This window comes from Phyllobates terribilis, unplaced genomic scaffold (assembly GCF_046119375.1).
Source record: "Phyllobates terribilis strain yellow unplaced genomic scaffold, ASM4611937v1 Scaffold_5__5_contigs__length_657084704, whole genome shotgun sequence".
Classification (NCBI taxonomy): domain Eukaryota; kingdom Metazoa; phylum Chordata; class Amphibia; order Anura; family Dendrobatidae; genus Phyllobates; species Phyllobates terribilis.
The window spans coordinates 358,853,456-358,870,220 of NW_027362765.1; the positions used below are offsets into that span (position 1 = coordinate 358,853,456).

Sequence of the window (16,765 nt, forward strand, 5' to 3'; positions counted from 1 at the left end):
CTCCAGTGACATCCGTATACAGCGGCAGCGCTCCAGTGACATCCGTATACCGCGGCAGCGCTCCAGTGACATCCGTATACAGCGGCAGCGCTCCAGTGACATCCATATACAGCGGCAGCGCTCCAGTGACACCTGTATACAGCGGCAGCGCTCCAGTGACATCCGTATACAGCGGCAGCGCTCCAGTGACATCCGTATACAGCGGCAGCGCTCCAGTGACACCCGTATACAGCGGCAGAGCTCCAGTGACATCCGTATACCGCGGCAGAGCTCCAGTGACATCCGTATACCGCGGCAGCGCTCCAGTGACATCCGTATACCGCGGCAGCGCTCCAGTGACACCCGTATACAGCGGCAGCGCTCCAGTGAGACCCATATACAGCGGCAGCGCTCCAGTGACACCCGTATACAGCGGCAGCGCTCCAGTGATACCTGTATACAGCGGCAGCGCTCCAGTGACATCCGTATACCGCGGCGGCGCTCCAGTGACATCCGTATACCGCGGCAGCGCTCCAGTGACATCCGTATACCGCGGCAGCGCTCCAGTGACATCCGTATACAGCGGCAGCGCTCCAGTGACATCCGTATACAGCGGCAGCGCTCCAGTGATACCCGTATACAGCGGCAGCGCTCCAGTGACATCCGTATACCGCGGCAGCGCTCCAGTGACATCCGTATACCGCGGCAGCGCTCCAGTGACATCCGTATACCGCGGCAGCACTCCAGTGACATCCGTATACCGCGGCAGCGCTCCAGTGACATCCGTATACCGCGGCAGCGCTCCAGTGACATCCGTATACCGCAGCAGCGCTCCAGTGACATCCGTATACCGCGGCAGCGCTCCAGTGACATCAGTATACCGCGGCAGCGCTCCAGTGACATCCGTATACAGCGGCAGCGCTCTAGTGACATCCGTATACAGCGGCAGCGCTCCAGTGACATCCGTATACCGTGGCAGCGCTCCAGTGACATCCGTATACAGTGGCAGCGCTCCAGTAACATCCGTATACCGCGGCAGCGCTCCAGTGACATCCGTATACCGCTGCAGCGCTCCAGTGACATCCGTATACCGCGGCAGCGCTCCAGTGACATCCGTATACAGCGGCAGCGCTCCAGTGACACCCGTATACAGCGGCAGCGCTCCAGTGACATCCGTATACCGCGGCAGCACTCCAGTGACATCCGTATACCGCGGCAGCGCTCCAGTGACATCCGTATACCGCGGCAGCGCTCCAGTGACATCCGTATACAGCGGCAGCGCTCCAGTGACACCCGTATACAGCGGCAGCGCTCCAGTGACATCCGTATACCGCGGCAGCGCTCCAGTGACATCCGTATACAGCGGCAGCGCTCCAGTGACATCCGTATACAGCGGCAGCGCTCCAGTGACATCCGTATACCGCGGCAGCGCTCCAGTGACATCCGTATACCGCGGCAGCGCTCCAGTGACATCCGTATACAGCGGCAGCGCTCCAGTGACATCCGTATACCGCGGCAGCGCTCTAGTGACATCCATATACCGCGGCACGCATTACACGGCCACAGACGACCCATGGACCCCCTTACAGAATGTATGGTACTTTGTTGCAGCCCATTACAATCTTCAGTATCACAGTGAATGGAAACATTAGAAATGGCAGGAAATAATCTTGTGCTACTAATTGTCACATCGGAGGGTTTTTTACAATGGCACCCGGAGCTGAGCAGCATGGGCGCAGACTGACACATAATGAAAATATGAAAAAGAGTATAACCAAAATCAGACAACGGCAAACATGGGAGCTGTGTACAGGAAACGGCAGGATATTTATACTCAGAACTATTTGCACAGTTGCTTTATGTTACATTTTAGATGCACTGGATCAACAATAGGGTGGTGAAGGTCGCAATCCTCCTGGTCTACCACTGCAGCCGCTCTACGATGGGACCACCAGGCACTGCCCCTCTAAGCTGCGATCAGGGTGGGGCCTTATTTCACTTCTTAGAAGAGCTGTAATAAGAATATTATAATATGAAGAATCCGGGGAATTCAGAGCGGCACAATGGGGCGACCTGCGCATAAAGAAATCTCAATTTTCCAGCCACCTGATAACACAGGAGCCGACGGTAAGAAGTAATTCTGCCGGTAATACCTTCATTTAAATAAGAATATTAACAATGCTCGTCCGGCAAATCTCCGCGCAGCAAACAATGCTCCGCCTGAGAGAAAACAAGCGCCGTCCTTCACTCCACAAATCTGTTTATTTGCCGTCACAGAATATTATCAGCGCCTGCTCATCAGGGGAGAACCGCTGCCCCCGAACAAGTGCGGCTCAGGATCTTATCAGCACCATATCAGGCGAATATACTAGAGTCGCTCCCTGCCACCAGGGGGCAACAATGAAGAAGCCCCCAACCTGACAAAGACCATCTACACCTATGAGAACCAGCGGCTTACATACATTACATTACTGATCCTGAGTTACATCCTGTATTATACTCCAGAGCTGCACTCACTATTCTGCTGGTGCAGTCACTGTGTACATACATTACATTACTGATAATGAGTTACCTCCTGTATTATACTCCAGAGCTGCACTCACTATTCTGCTGGTGCAGTCACTGTGTACATACATTACATTACTGATCCTGAGTTACATCCTGTATTATACCCCAGAGCTGCACTCACTATTCTGCTGGTGCAGTCACTGTGTACATACATTACATTACTGATCCTGAGTTACATCCTGTATTATACTCCAGAGCGGCACTCACTATTCTGTTGGTGCAGTCACTGTGTACATACATTACATTACTGATCCTGAGTTACCTCCTGTATTATACCCCAGAGCTGCACTCACTATTCTGCTGGTGCAGTCATTGTGTACATACATTACATTACTGATCCTGAGTTACATCCTGTATTATACTCCAGTGCTGCACTCACTATTCTGCTGGTGCAGTCACTGTGTACATATATTACATTACTGATCCTGAGTTACATCCTGTATTATACTCCAGAGCTGCACTCACTATTCTGCTGGTGCAGTCACTGTGTACATACATTACATTACTGATCCTGAGTTATATCCTGTATTATACCCCAGAGCTGCACTCACTATTCTGCTGGTGCAGTCACTGTGTACATACATTACATTACTGATCCTGAGTTACATCCTGTATTATACTCCAGAGCTGCACTCACTATTCTGCTGGTGCAGTCACTGTGTACATACATTACATTACTGATCCTGAGTTACATCCTGTATTATACTCCAGAGCTGCACTCACTATTCTGCTGGTGCAGTCACTGTGTACATACATTACATTACTGATCCTGAGTTACATCCTGTATTATACTCCAGAGCTGCACTCACTATTCTGCTGGTGCAGTCGCTGTGTGCATACATTACATTACTGATCCTGTACTGATCCTGAGTTACCTCCTGCATTATACTCCAGAGCTGCACTCACTATTCTGCTGGTGCAGTCATTGTGTACATACATTACATTACTGATCCTGAGTTACATCCTGCATTATACTCCAGAGCTGCACTCACTATTCTGCTGGTGCAGTCACTGTGCACATACATTACATTACTGATCCTGAGTTACCTCCTGTATTATACTCCAGAGCTGCACTCACTATTCTGCTGGTGGAGTCACTGTGTACATACATTACATTACTGATCCTGAGTTACATCCTGTATTATACCCCAGAGCTGCACTCACTATTCTGCTGGTGCAGTCACTGTGTACATACATTACATTACTGATCCTGAGTTACATCCTGTATTATACTCCAGAGCGGCACTCACTATTCTGTTGGTGCAGTCACTGTGTACATACATTACATTACTGATCCTGAGTTACCTCCTGTATTATACCCCAGAGCTGCACTTACTATTCTGCTGGTGCAGTCATTGTGTACATACATTACATTACTGATCCTGAGTTACATCCTGTATTATACTCCAGAGCTGCACTCACTATTCTGCTGGTGCAGTCACTGTGTACATATATTACATTACTGATCCTGAGTTACATCCTGTATTATACTCCAGAGCTGCACTCACTATTCTGCTGGTGCAGTCACTGTGTACATACAGTTATATGAAAAAGTTTGGGCACCCCTATTAATCTTAAGCTTAATGTTTTATAAAAATTGGTGTTTTTGCAACAGCTATTTCAGTTTGATATATGTAATAACTGTTGGACACAGTAATGTTTCTGCCTTGAAATGAGGTTTATTGTACTAACAGAAAATGTGCAATCTGCATTCAAACAAAATTTGACAGGTGCATAAGTATGGGCACCCTTATCATTTTCTTGTTTTAAATACTCCTACCTACTTTTTACTGACGTACTAAAGCACTTTTTTTTGTTTTGTAACCTCACTGAGCTTTGAACTTCATAGCCAGGTGTATGCAATCATGAGAAAAGCTACTTAAAGTGGCCACTTGCAAGTTGTTCTCCTGTTTGAATCTCCTCTGAAGAGTGGCATCATGGGCTCCTCAAAACAACTGTCAAATGATCTGAAAACAAAGATTATTCAACATAGTTGTTCAGGGGAAGGATACAAAAAGCTGTCTCAGAGATTTAACCTGTCAGTTTCCACTGTGAGGAACATAGTAAGGAAATGGAAGAACACAGGGACAGTTCTTGTTAAGGCCAGAAGTGGCAGGCCAAGAAAAACATCAGAAAGGCAGAGAAGAAGAATGGTGAGATCAGTCAAGGACAATCCTCAGACCACCTCCAGAGAGCTACAGCATCAACTTGCTGCAGATGGTGTCACTGTGCATCGGTCAACTAAACAACGCACTTTGCACAAGGAGAAGCTGTATGGGAGAGTGATGCGAAAGAAGCCGTTTCTGCAAGTACGCACAAACAGAGTCGGCTGAGGTATGCAAAAGCACATTTGGAGAAGCCAATTTCTGTTTGGAAGAAAGTCCTGTGGACTGATGAAACCAGGATTGAGTTGTTTGGTCATATAAAAAGGCGTTATGCATGGCGGCAAAAAAACACAGCATTCCAAGAAAAACACTTGCTACCCACAGTAAAATTTGGTGGAGGTTCCATCATGCTTTGGGGCTGTGTGGCCAATGCTGGCACCGGGAATCATGTTAAAGTTGAGGGACGCATGGATTCCACTCAGTATCAGCAGATTCTTGACAATAATGTTCAAGAATCAGTGACAAAGTTGAAGTTACGCAGGGGATGGATCTTTCAGCAAGACAATGATCCAAAACACCGCTCCAAATCTACTCAGGCATTCATGCAGAGGAACAATTACAATGTTCTGGAATGGCCATCCCAGTCCCCAGACCTGAATATCATTGAACATCTGTGGGATCATTTGAAGAGGGCTGTCCATGCTCGGCGACCATCAAACTTAACTGAACTGGAATTGTTTTGTAAAGAGGAATGGTCAAAAATACCTTCATCCAGGATCCAGGAACTCATTAAAAGCTACAGGAAGCGACTAGAGGCAAAAGGAGGATCTACTAAATATTAATGTCACTTTTCTGGTGAGGTGCCCATACTTATGCACCTGTCAAATTTTGTTTGAATGCAGATTGCACATTTTCTGTTAGTACAATGAACCTCATTTCAAGGCAGAAACATTACTGTGTCCAACAGTTATTACATATATCAAACTGAAATAGCTGTTGCAAAAACACCAATTTTTATAAAACATTAAGCTTAGGATTAATAGGGGTGCCCAAACTTTTTCATATAACTGTACATTACATTACTGATCCTGAGTTACCTCCTGTATTATACTCCAGAGCTGCACTCACTATTCTACTGGTGGAGTCACTGTGTACATACATTACATTACTGATCCTGAGTTACATCCTGTATTATACTCCAGAGCTGCACTCACTATTCTGCTGGTGCAGTCACTCTGTACATACATTACATTACTGATCCCGAGTTACCTCCTGTATTATACTCCAGAGCTGCACTCTCTATTCTGCTGGTGCAGTCACTGTGTACATACATTACATTACTGATCCGGAGTTACATCCTGTATTATACTCCAGAGCTGCACTCACTATTCTGCTGGTGCAGTCAGTGTGTACATACATTACATTACTGATCCTGAGTTACATCCTGTATTATACTCCAGAGCTGCACTCACTATTCAGCTGGTGCAGTCACTGTGTACATACATTACATTACTGATCCTGAGTTACCTCCTGTATTATACTCCAGAGCTGCACTCACTATTCTGCTGGTGCAGTCACTGTGTACATACATTACATTACTGATCCTGAGTTACATCCTGTATCATACTCCAGAGCTGCACTCACTATTCTGCTGGTGCATTCACTGTGTACATACATTACATTACTGATCCTGAGTTACCTCCTGTATTATACTTCAGAGCTGCACTCACTATTCTACTGGTGGAGTCACTGTGTACATACATTACATTACGGATCCTGAGTTACATCCTGTATTATACTCCAGAGCTGCACTCACTATTCTGATGGTGCAGTCACTGTGTACATACATTACATTACTGATCCTGAGTTACATTCTGTATTATACTCCAGAGCTGCACTCACTATTCTGCTGGTGCAGTCACTGTGTACATACATTACATTACTGATCCTGAGTTACATCCTGTATTATACTCCAGAGCTGCACTCACTATTCTGCTGGTGCAGTCACTGTGTACATACATTACATTACTGATCCTGAGTTACCTCCTGTATTATACTCCAGAGCTGCACTCACTATTCTGCTGGTGCAGTCACTGTGTACATACATTACATTACTGATCCTGAGTTACATCCTGTATTATACTCCAGAGCTGCACTCACTATTCAGCTGGTGCAGTCACTGTGTACATACATTACATTACTGATCCTGAGTTACCTCCTGTATTATACTCCAGAGCTGCACTCACTATTCTGCTGGTGCAGTCACTGTGTACATACATTACATTACTGATCCGGAGTTACATCCTGTATTATACTCCAGAGCTGCACTCACTATTCTGCTGGTGCAGTCACTGTGTACATACATTACATTACTGATCCTGAGTTACATCCTGTATTATACTCCAGAGCTGCACTCACTATTCTGCTGGTGCAGTCACTGTGTACATACATTACATTACTGATCCTGAGTTACCTCCTGTATTATACTCCAGAGCTGCACTCACTATTCTGCTGGTGCAGTCACTGTGTACATACATTACATTACTGATCCTGAGTTACCTCCTGTATTATACTCCAGAGCTGCACTCACTATTCTACTGGTGGAGTCACTGTGTACATGCATTACATTACTGATCCTGAGTTACATCCTGTATCATACTCCAGAGCTGCACTCACTATTCTGCTGGTGCAGTCACTGTGTACATACATTACATTACTGATCCTGAGTTACATCCTGTATTATACTCCAGAGCGGCACTCACTATTCTGCTGGTGCAGTCACTGTGTATATACATTACTGATCCGGAGTTACATCCTGTATTATACTCCAGAGCGGCACTCACTATTCTGCGGTGCAGTCACTGTGTACACACATTACATTACTGATCCTGAGTTACATCCTGTATTATACTCCAGAGCTGCACTCACTATTCTGCTGGTGCAGTCACTGTGTACATACATTACATTACTGATCCTGAGTTACATCCTGTATTATACTCCAGAGCTGCACTCACTATTCTGCTGTTGCAGTCACTGTGTACATACATTACATTAGTGATCCTGAGTTACATCCTGTATTATACTCCAGAGCTGCACTCACTATTCTGCTGGTGCAGTCACGTTGTACATACATTACATTACTGATCCTGAGTTACATCCTGTATTATACTCCAGAGCTGCACTCACTATTCGGCTGGTGCAGTCACTATGTACATACATTACATTACTGATCCTGAGTTACCTCCTGTATTATACTCCAGAGCTGCACTCACTATTCTGCTGGTGCAGTCACTATGTACATACATTACATTACTGATCCTGAGTTACATCCTGTATTATACTCCAGAGCGGCACTCACTCTTCTGCTGGTGCAGTCACTGTGTACATACATTACTGATCCTGAGTTACATCCTGTATTATACTCCAGAGCTGCACTTACTATTTTGCTGGTGCAGTCACTGTGTACATACATTACATTACTGATCCTGAGTTACATCCTGTATTATACTCCAGAGCTGCACTCACTATTCTGCTGGTGCAGTCACTGTGTACATACATTACATTACTGATCCTGAGTTACCTCCTGTATTATACTCCAGAGCTGCACTCACTATTCTGCTGGTGCAGTCACTGTGTACATAAATTACATTACGGATACTGAGTTACATCCTGTATTATACTCCAGAGCTGCACTCACTATTCTGCTGGTGCAGTCACTGTGTACATACATTTCTGATCCTGAGTTACATCCTGTTTATACTCCAGAGCTGCACTCACTATTCTGCTGGTGCAGTCACTGTGTACATACAGGGGTACTAGGGGAAGCAGAGGTACCAGGGGCGGCAGAGGTACCGGGGCGGCAGACATACCAGGGGATGCAGAGGTACCAGGGGAGGCAGAGGTACCAGGGGCGGCAGAGGTACCAGGGGCGGCAGAGGTACCAGGGGCGGCAGACGTACCAGGGGAGGCAGAGGTACCAGGGGAGGCAGAGGTACCAGGGGCGGCAGAGGTACCAGGGGAGGCAGAGGTACCAGGGGGGGCGGAAAAGGTACCAGGAGCGGCAGAGGTATCAGGGGAGGCAGAGGAACCAGGGGCGGCAGAGGTACCAGGGGCGGCAGAGGTACCAGGGGCGGCAGAGGTATCAGGAGCGGCAGAGGTACCAGGAGTGGCAGAGGTACCAGGAGCGGCAGAGGTACCAAGGGTGGCAGAGGTACGAGGGGTGGCAGAGGTACCAAGGGCGGCAGAGGTACCAGGGGCGGCAGAGGTACCAGGGGCGGCAGAGGTACCAGGGGCAGCAGAGGTTATCAGCACTGGGCAGAGGTACCAGGAGCGGCAGAGGTACCAGGAGCGGCAGAGGTACCAGGGGCGGCAGAGGTACCAGGGGCGGCAGAGGTACCAGGAGCGGCAGAGGTACCAGGGGAGGCAGAGGTACCAGGGGCGGCAGAGGTACCAGGGGCGGCAGAGGTTATCAGCACTGGGCAGAGGTACCAGGAGCAGCAGAGGTACCAGGAGCGGCAGAGGTAACAGAGGCGGCAGAGGTACCAGGGGTGGCAGAGGTATCAGAGGACGCAGAGGTACCAGGGGCGGCAGAGGTACCAGGGGCGACAGAGGTTATCAGCACTGGGCAGAGGTACCAGGGGCGGCAGAGGTACCAGGGGCGGCAGAGGTACCAGGGGCGGCAGATGTACCAGGGGCGGCAGAAGTACCAGGGGCGGCAGAGGTACCAGGGGCGGCATAGGTTATCAGCACTGGGCAGAGGTACCAGGGGCGGAAGAGGAACCAGGGGTGGCAGAGGTACCAAGGGTGGCAGAGGTACCAAGGGTGGCAGAGGCGGCAGGGGCAGCAGAGGTACCAGGGGCGGCAGAGGTACCAGGGGCGGCAGAGGTACCAGGGGCGGCAGAGGTACCAGGGGCGGCAGAGGTACCAGGGGCGGCAGAGGTACCAGGGGCGGCAGAGGTACCAGGGGCGGCAGAGGTTATCAGCACTGGGCAGAGGTACCAGGGGCGGCAGAGGTACCAGGAGCGGCAGAGGTACCAGGGGCGGCAGAGGTACCAGGGGCGGCAGAGGTACCAGAGGTACCAGGGGCGGCATAGGTTATCAGCACTGGGCAGAGGTACTAGGGGCGGAAGAGGAACCAGGGGTGGCAGAGGTACCAAGGGTGGCAGAGGCGGCAGAGGTACCAGGGGCGGCAGAGGTACCAGGGGCGGCAGAGGTACCAGGGGCGGCAGAGGTACCAGGGGCAGCAGAGGTACCAGGGGAGGCAGAGGTACCAGGGGCAGCAGAGGTACCAGGGGCGGCAGAGGTACCAGGGGCGGCAGAGGTACCAGGGGCGGCAGAGGTACCAGGGGCGGCAGAGGTACCAGGGGCAGCAGAGGTACCTGGGGCGGCAGAGGTACCAGGGGCGGCAGAGGTACCAGAGGTACCAGGGGCGGCAGAGGTAACAGGGGTGGCAGAGGTACCAGGGGCGGCAGAGGTACCAGGGGCGGCAGAAGTTATCAGCACTGGGCAGAGGTACCAGGGTCGGCAGAGGTACCAGGAGCGGCAGAGGTAACAGGGGCGGCAGACGTACCAGGGGCGGCAGAGGTACCAGGGGCGGCAGAGGTACCAGAGGTACCAGGGGCGGCAGAGGTACCAGGGGCGGTAGAGGTACCAGGGGCGGCAGACGTACCAGAGGTACCAGGGGCGGCAGAGGTACCAGGGGCAGCAGAGGTAACAGGGGCGGCAGACGTACCAGGGGCGGCAGAGGTTATCAGCACTGGGCAGAGGTACCAGGGGCGGCAGAGATACCAGGGGCGGCAGACGTACCAGGGGCGGCAGACGTACCAGGGGCGGCAGAGGTTATCAGCACTGGGCAGAGGTACCAGGGGCGGCAGAGGTACCAGGGGCGGCAGAGGCCAGGGCGGGAGAGGTACTAGGGGTGGCAGAGGTACCAGGGGAAGCAGAGGTACCAGGGGCGGCAGAGGTACCAGGGGCGGCAGAGGTACCAGGGGCGGCAGAGGTTATCAGCACTGGGCAGAGGAGCACAACTCCCAATCTGCACACAGATTCTTTATTTTGACAAGCACGGTAACACAAACAAAGGCCTGCGCTGTTATTGTGACCCCGGCAGAGCAGATCCACAGGTAAACTGAGCCCAAGAACCGCCGGGTAAAGTGACCATTAACATTCTCTGGACAAACCTTAGATAAACAGTTTACTAGAAGAAGCCAACAGAGTCAGTGCATTAAGGAAGCCCGGCCTGCGGAGCAGAGATCAGGCCGTCACCCGGCTCATTCATCACCACGCGGACACGACCGGGAGGTCAAACACTTCACTAAGTGCTGTCACTGCTCCTGCCTGTCTGTATAAGGAAGCCATCAGCAGGCCGAGGCCCGGGGGCTCCAGTACCCAGGGGTCACCGTGTAATCAGGGGCTGGCTCCTGTACCCAGAGGTCACTATGTACTCAGGGGTCGGCTACTGTACTCAGGGGTCACAGTGTAATCAGGGGCCGGCTACTGTACCCAGAGGTCACTATATAATCAGGGGTCGGCTCCTGCACCCAGAGGTCACTATGTAATCAGGGGCCGGCTCCTGTACCCAGAGGTCACTATGTAATCAAGGGCCGGCTCCTGCACCCAGAGGTCACTATGTAATCAGGGGTCGGCTACTGTACTCAGGGGTCGGCTACTGTACTCAGGGGTCACTATGTACTCAGGGGCCAGCTCCGGCATCCAGAGGTCATTATGTACTGAGGGTCCGGCTCATGCACCCAGAGGTCACTACGTATTCCGGGGTCGGCTCCTCCCCCCAGAGGTCACTATGTAATCAGGGGCCGGCTCCTGCACACAGAGGTCACTATGTAATCAGGGGTCGGCTACTGTACTCAGGGGTCACCATGTAATCAGGGGCCGGCTCCTGCACACAGAGGTCACTATGTAATCAGGGGCAGACTCCTGCACCCAGAGGTCACTATGTAATCAGGGGCCGGCTCCTGCACCCAGGGGTCATTATGTAATCAGGGGCAGACTCCTGCACCCAGAGGTCACAATGTAATCAGGGGCCGGCTCCTGCACCCAGGGGTCATTATGTAATCAGGGGCCGGCTCCTGCACCCAGAGGTCACTATATAATCAGGGGCAGACTCCTGCACCCAGAGGTCACTATATAATCAGGGGCAGACTCCTGCACCCAGAGGTCACTATGTAATCAGGGGCCGGCTCCTGCACCCAGGGGTCATTATGTAATCAGGGGCCGGCTCCTGCACACAGAGGTCACTATGTAATCAGGGGCCGGCTCCTGCACCCAGAGGTCACTATGTAATCAGGGGCCGGCTCCTGCACCCAGAGGTCACTATGTACTCAGGGGTCGGCTCCTGCACCCAGAGGTCACTATGTAATCAGGGGCCGGCTCCTGCATACAGAGGTCACTATGTAATCAGGGGCCGGCTCCTGCACCCAGAGGTCACTATATAATCAGGGGCCGGCTCCTGCACCCAGAGGTCTGTCAGGCAAAAGGTATTTTTGCCCGAGTTTTAAAAATGAGAGATGTTTTTAAAAAAGAAAACCCCCCCACCCCCTATCCGTTTGTAAGAAGACATAGAGAACTGCAGTGCTGACCCCCACCCTAAGAATTTTTATTAGCGTCGTAAACTCTCAGTGTAGCACAGCTTCTAGCTCAAACTAGATTATTCCCTCCAAAATTGCCATTGTTTAAAAGCTTGTACAGTTAATGTAGAATTTAAAAAACGCTCAAGACGGTTACTAATCCAGGGAACACATTTTTGGAATGTTCACATCTGCCTGGTTACAATGATATATTTTTCATAACTGAGATACCCCCAGAAATCGAGGAATTGGTTTCTTAGCTTCTGAGCATCATAGAGAGGTCCTGTTTAATATCCATCTGCATGAAAATTAGTGACGGCCAACATGATGTCTCCATCTTGGATGTGGGACCCCCCCACACCAAGATATGAAATCTGAAGGTTTCTATGTTCTATGCAGCTGGGCGGTTTCACAAAACCGAGCCCCCGTGTGAGGTAGACAAAATGGGCGGTTCCTAATAATTTGGCCCTGTTACTAAAAAGCAAATCGGCCATTTTCAGGTCATTCTTCTTAGGGACATCGAACGCACGCACATCACGCGGCGTAAGAAGAATCACCTCTAATTTCCGGGGAGCCGTCCCCCCCACAGAATCTGAGACCATCACCTTGTGAAGCAGGTTTTGCTATTACTTATCCCTTTTATTTTACTAACTGTTGATGCATACATGTAAATTGTCTCCTTTATAATATCTTGTATATATTTTGTAAACACTGCCCCCCTTTTGGGAGTAAATCATTAATTATTTACCAGTTTCTTTCTTCCTGTCCTATGTCGAGCAAACACGTTCCTCACTCGCTAATTCACGTTACCTACCAGGTACCCGATCCACCTGTTAAGCGATCGGTGGTGGCAGTATACCAGTATTTATGTGATATTGTGGTTTGAGGGTGGCTGGTCGGAGGTATATATACGTTCCTGGAAGGAACTGGTGGTATATATACGTCCTGTCACATCACGTGCCGCAATAGTCGACATAAATTAGAGCAGCGGCACCCGTGCTTATCCTCTGTCAATACCGTGTTTGACCAGCAGGATAAGGGGGCGCCAGAGAGCTGCAAGGTCTGACCCAAGAGTGGGTGTTGTTTTCATGACAAGGTCACTATGTAATCAGGGGCCGGCTCCTGCACCCAGAGGTCACTATATAATCAGGGGCCGGCTCCTGCACCCAGAGGTCACTATGTAATCAGGGGCCGGCTCCTGCACCCAGAGGTCACTATGTAATCAGGGGCCGGCTCCTGCACCCAGAGGTCACTATGTAATCAGGGGTCAGCTCCTGCACCCAGAGGTCACTATGTAATCAGGGGCCGGCTCCTGCACCCAGAGGTCACTATGTAATCAGGGGCCGGCTCATGCACCCAGAGGTCACTATGTAATCAGGGGCCGGCTCCTGCACCCAGAGGTCACTATGTAATCAGGGGCCGGCTCCTGCACCCAGAGGTCACTATGTAATCAGGGGCCGGCTCCAGCACCCAGCGGTCACTATGTAATCAGGGGCCGGCTCCAGCACCCAGAGGTCACTATGTAATCAGGGGCCGGCTCCTGCACCCAGAGGTCACTATGTAATCAGGGGCCGGCTCCTGCACCCAGAGGTCACTATGTAATCAGGGGCCGGCTCCGGCATCCAGAGGTCAATATGTAATCAGGGGCTGGCTCCGGCATCCAGAGGTCACTATGTAATCAGGGGTCGGCTCCTGCACCCAGAGGTCACTATGTAATCAGGGTCCGGCTCCTGCACCCAGAGGTCACTATGTAATCAGGAGTCGGCTCCTGCACCCAGAGGTCACTATGTACTCAGGGGCTGGCTCCAGCACCCAGAGGTCACCGTGTAATCAGGGGTTCGCTTCTGTACCCAGAGGTCACTATGTACTCAGGGGCCGGCTTCAGCACCCAGAGGTCACCGTGTAATCAGGGGTTCGCTTCTGTACCCAGAGATCACTATGTACTCAGGGGCTGGCTCCAGCACCCAGAGGTCACCGTGTAATCAGAGGTTCGCTTCTGTACCCAGAGGTCACTATGTACTCAGGGGCCGGCTTCAGCACCCAGAGGTCACCGTGTGATCAGGGGTCGGCTCCTGCACCCAGAGGTCACTATGTAATCAGGGGTCGGCTCCTGCACCCAGAGGTCACTATGTAATCAGGGGCCGGTTCCTGCACCCAGAGGTCACTATGTAATCAGGGGCCGGCTCCGGCATGCAGAGGTCACTATGCAATCAGGGGCTGGTTCCTGCACCCAGAGGTCACTATGTAATCAGGGGCCGGCTCCGGCATCCAGAGGTCACTATGCAATCAGGGGCCGGCTCCGGCATCCAGAGGTCACTATGTAATCAGGGGCCGGCTCCTGCACCCAGAGGGCACTATGTAATCAGGGGCCGGCTCCAGCACCCAGAGGTCACCGTGTAATCAGGGGTTCGCTTCTGTACCCAGAGGTCACTATGTACTCAGGGGCCGGCTTCAGCACCCAGAGGTCACCGTGTGATCAGGGGTCGGCTCCTGCACCCAGAGGTCACTGTGTAATCAGGGGTCGGCTCCTGCACCCAGAGGTCACTATGTAATCAGGGGCCGGTTCCTGCACCCAGAGGTCACTATGTACTCAGGGGCTGGCTCCAGCACCCAGAGGTCACCGTGTAATCAGGGGTTCGCTTCTGTACCCAGAGGTCACTATGTACTCAGGGGCCGGCTTCAGCACCCAGAGGTCACCGTGTAATCAGGGGTTCGCTTCTGTACCCAGAGGTCACTATGTACTCAGGGGCTGGCTCCAGCACCCAGAGGTCACCGTGTAATCAGGGGTTCGCTTCTGTACCCAGAGGTCACTATGTACTCAGGGGCCGGCTTCAGCACCCAGAGGTCACCGTGTGATCAGGGGTTCGCTTCTGTACCCAGAGGTCACTATGTACTCAGGGGCCGGCTCCGGCATCCAGAGGTCACTATGCAATCAGGGGCCGGCTCCGGCATCCAGAGGTCACTATGTAATCAGGGGTTGGCTCCTGCACCCAGAGGTCACTATGTAATCAGGGGCCGGCTCCTGTGCCCAGAGGTCAGTATGTAATCAGGAGTCGGCTCCTGCACCCAGAGGTCACTATGTACTCAGGGGCTGGCTCCAGCACCCAGAGGTCACCGTGTAATCAGGGGTTCGCTTCTGTACCCAGAGGTCACTGTGTACTCAGGGGCTGGCTCCAGCACCCAGAGGTCACTATGTACTCAGGGGCTGGCTCCAGCACCCAGAGGTCACCGTGTAATCAGGGGTTCGCTTCTGTACCCAGAGGTCACTATGTACTCAGGGGCCGGCTTTTGCACCCAGAGGTCACCGCGTGATCAGGGGTCGGCTCCTGCACCCAGAGGTCACTATGTAATCAGGGGTCGGCTCCTGCACCCAGAGGTCACTATGTAATCAGGAACCGGCTCCTGCACCCAGGGGTCATTGTATATAAATGGGTCTGTGTAAGATATTTAACGCTCTGTTTTTTGGCATCTTTACCCACAGATTGGGGAGCACTCAAGAATTAACCCTCTGCAGCCATTAAACCATTGGGTCCGGACCCTACCCAAGCCCGTTAAATCACAGGCTCAAATTACTGTTTTTCCCCATACTTTACACTGCATCTATGATCCATATTGGACAGTGACTGCTGCATAGTTGCTCTTTGAAATGGAGTCTGAATACTATCAGGTCCCACAGTTACTGCTCCATCCCCCTCACCATTCTTTACACTTCAGTTTTTCTCCACTAGCACACACAACATGAGGGCAATAAGAATGAATAATGTGAGCGTGAGACAGGGGTCTGTGGTGGGAGGAGGAATCATGAATTATATTGTGCAAGGCTTTATATTTTTGGGTAATAGTGATATTTGCCCCCTTCCTCTGGATAATGGATTGTAGTGCATTTTGGCGGCAGCAGACATTTCCCCGTACAGGTCGTATGTCTGATACCTGAGCCGGGCACGGACATATAGCTGATGAGGCAGACATTGCCCTGTACAGGTCGTATGTCTGACACCTGAGACTGGCATGGACTTATAGCTGGTGAGGCAGACATTGCCCCGTACAGGTCGTATGTCTGACACCTGAGACTGGCAAGGACTTATAGCTGATGAGGCAGACATTGCCCCGTACAGGTCGTATGTCTGATACCTGAGACTGGCAAGGACTTATAGCTGGTGAGGCAGACATTGCCCCGTACAGGTCGTATGTCTGACACCTGAGACTGGCATGGACTTATAGCTGGTGAGGCAGACATTGCCCCGTACAGGTCGTATGTCTGATACCTGAGACTGGCATGGACTTATAGCTGGTGAGGCAGACATTGCCCCGTACAGGTCGTATGTCTGACACCTGAGACTGGCATGGACTTATAGCTGATGAGGCAGACATTGCCCCGTACAGGTCGTATGTCTGACACCTGAGCCGGGCACGGACTTATAGCTGATGAGGCAGACATTGCCCCGTACAGGTCGTATGTCTGACACCTGAGACTGGCATGGACTTATAGCTGATGAGGCAGACATTGCCCCGTACAGGTCGTATGTCTGA

The 16,765-nt window shown here is 51.5% G+C and overlaps 1 protein-coding gene across 4 annotated transcripts in view; it reads right to left on the minus strand.

The window, feature by feature from the left end:
* The window catches only part of VTI1A (vesicle transport through interaction with t-SNAREs 1A), a 588,779-nt gene that overhangs the window by 120,829 nt on the left and 451,185 nt on the right, over nucleotides 1-16,765 (minus strand). The window lies entirely within an intron of this gene.